General features: G+C 43.7%; 1 non-coding gene across 1 annotated transcript; it reads left to right on the top strand.

The window, feature by feature from the left end:
* Positions 1–2,533: 2,533 nt before the first annotated feature.
* TRNAE-UUC (transfer RNA glutamic acid (anticodon UUC)) lies at positions 2,534–2,605 on the top strand. Its single transcript has one exon. It is a non-coding gene; the product is annotated as a tRNA-Glu (tRNA).
* Positions 2,606–2,924: the final 319 nt, after the last annotated feature.

The raw sequence follows: 2,924 nt of genomic DNA, 5'->3' as shown, positions 1-2,924 counted from the left end.
AGAGAGAGAGTAGGAGAGTGTGGCATTCTTGTAATTTCTACGAATAAAGGCAAACAATACTATTAGATTCCATTTCCCTCATCCTCATGCCTTCTTACGTACACATTTCAGCTTAATATATTTACTAGCAGAGTGGGCCCTCCGTTGCAAGGGCTTGCTCATAAACTATCAGACCCGAGCTCGATTCGAATTAGAGACTTGAGCTCGAACTCGAGCTCGGCTTGAGTCAAAAAGCTCAAAAGTTCGAGCTCAGTTACCTTTGATTGCAAGCCTCTCAAGCAGTTGAGGTCTCCCTCATCTGCTGAAATGTCGAGCTGAGGTTTCCCTAGCAGATGAGGTGTTGAGCTAAGGTCTCCCTTAGTTGACAAGGTGTCAAGCCAAGGTCTCCCTCATTTTGTCGAGGTGCTGAGTCGAGATCTCCCTCAGTGACCAAGGTGCCAAGCCGAGGTCTCCCTCAATGGTCGAGGTGTCGTCTAGCTTGAGCTCTGAATTTTGAGTTCAGCTAGAATCGAACTCAACTACCTTTGATTGCAGGTCCCCTAGTAGCCGAGATGCCAAGCTGAGGTCACCCTCAGTTGGAGAGAGAGTGACATTCTTGTAATTTATAAGGAGAGAGAGAGAGAGTTGGTAGGAGAGAGTGTGGCATTATTGTAATTTGAAAGAACAAAAGCAAGAGAGAGAGTGTGTGTCATTCTTGTAATTTGAAAGAAAAAAAAAAGCAAAAGAGAGAGAGAGTTGGTAGAGAGTGGCATTCTTGTAATTTCTAAGAAAAAAGGCAAAAAATATTGTTAGATTCCATTTCCCTCATTCTCAAGCCTTCTTAAGTACACATTTCAGCTTAATATATTTACTAGCAGAGGGGGCCCTGTCTTGCAGGGGCTCGCTCATAAACTATCAGGCTCAAGCTCGATTCGAATTAGAGACTTGAGTTCGAGCTCAACTTGTGTCAAAAAGCTCGAAAGTTCAAGCTCAGGGCTACTTTTGATTGTAGATCACTCAAGCAGTCGAGGTCTCCCTCAATTTCCGAGGTGCCAAATCGAGGTCATCCTCAACTGCTAAAGTGTCGAGTTGAGGTTTCCCTAGTAGGTGAGGTGTCGAGCTAAGGTATCCCTTAGTTGACAAGGTGCCAAACTGAGGTCTCCCTCAATTGTCGAGGTGCTGAGCCAAGATCTCCCTCAGTGACCGAGCCAAGGTCTCCCTTAGTGGTCAAGGTGTCATCTAGCTTGAGCTCGATTCAAATTAGAGACTTGAGCTTGAGCTCAGAAGTTCAAGCTTAGCTCGGCTCGAACTCGACTACCTTTGATTGCAGGTCCCTAGCAGCCGAGATGCCGAGCTGAGGTCTTCCTTAGTTGGAGAGAGAGTGGCATTCTTATAATTTATAAGGAGAGAGAGATGGCATGAGAAAGAGAGATATGGCATTCTTGTAATTTGTAAGAGAGAGAGAGAGAGAGAGTTGGTAGGAGAGAAAGTGGCATTCTTGTAATTTGAAAGAAAAAAAAGCAAGAAAGAGAGTCGGTAGGAGAGAGTGGCATTCTTGTAATTTGAAAGGGAAAAAAAGTAAAAGAGAGAAAGAGTTGGTAGAGAGTGGCATTCTTGTAATTTCTATGAAAAAAATGCAAAAAATACTATTAGGTTCCATTTCCCTTATCCTCATGCCTTCTTACGTACATATTTCAACTTAATATATTTACTAGCAGAGGGGGGCCCTGCGTTGCAGGGGCTCGCTCATAAACTATTAGGCTTGAGCTTGATTCAAATTAGAGACTTGAGCTCAAGCTCGATCTAGGCTCGAGACAAAAGCTCGAAAGTTCGAGCTCGGCTACCTTTGATTGTAGGTCTCTCAAGCAATCGAGGTGCCAAGCCGAGGTCTCCCTCAATTGCCGAGGTGCCAAACAGATGTCTCCCTCAGCTGCTGAAGTGTCGAGCTGAGGTCCTAGCAGGCGAGGTGCCAAGCTAAGGTCTCCCTTAGTTGACAAGGTGTCGAGTTGAGGTCTCCCTCAATTGTCGAGGTGTTGAGCCGAGATCTCCCTTAGTGACCAAGGTGCCGAGCCGAGGTCTCCCTCAGTGGTCGAGGTGTCGTCTAGCTCGAACTTGATTCGAATTAGAGACTTGAGCTTGAGCTCAGAAGTTCAAACTTAGCTCAGCTCAACTCGATCTCGACTACCTTTGATTGCAGGTCCCCTAGCAGCCGAGACGTCGAGCTAAGGTCTCCCTCAATTGGAGAGAGTGTGGCATTCTTGTAATTTATAAGGAGAGAGATGGCATTCTTGTAATTTGTAAGAAAAAGAGAGAGAGTGGCATTGTTGTAATTTGTAAGAAAAAGAGAGAGTAGCATCCTTATAATTTCTATAAAAAAGAGCAAAAAATACTATTAAATTCCATTTCTCTCACCCTACACATTTCAGCTTAATAGATTTATATTGATATTGATATAGATATAGATATAAATAGATATATATGGATAATCCAATGGGCGGAGGGGGGAGAGAGCTTGGTGTAGTTGTACATAAAATAACAAAGTTGAATCAACAAATCCGTTGTCGTCCAGCGGTTAGGATATCTGGCTTTCACCCAGGAGACCCGGGTTCGATTCCCGGCAACGGAAAGTTTTACATTCTCTTTATATGGTGCTTTTGAGATAAAGGTCTAAAACAACGCGCTAGTACAGGGTTGATTCACAACAACGCGCTACAGCGATGTATGAAGGTCTAAAATATGCCATGTTATAAGTAACGAGGCTGCCCATTTATTAGCCAAATTTGCTTTAACTTGTATTAGAACATGCACTTGGTCATCACCTCTCTCCTTTCTAGTCAATGTAATCCCTCGTGAGATGAACTCGTTGATTGATGAATGAATGTGCCTTCGGCATAGATCCTTGCATATTTTTGGCTGGATTTAATATTTAGATGAAGTGGTAGAGG

This window comes from Nelumbo nucifera, chromosome 3 (assembly GCF_055504915.1).
Source record: "Nelumbo nucifera cultivar China Antique chromosome 3, China Antique-T2T, whole genome shotgun sequence".
NCBI classification, from domain to species: Eukaryota; Viridiplantae; Streptophyta; class Magnoliopsida; order Proteales; family Nelumbonaceae; genus Nelumbo; species Nelumbo nucifera.
This window is presented reverse-complemented; position numbering and strand designations above follow the sequence as displayed.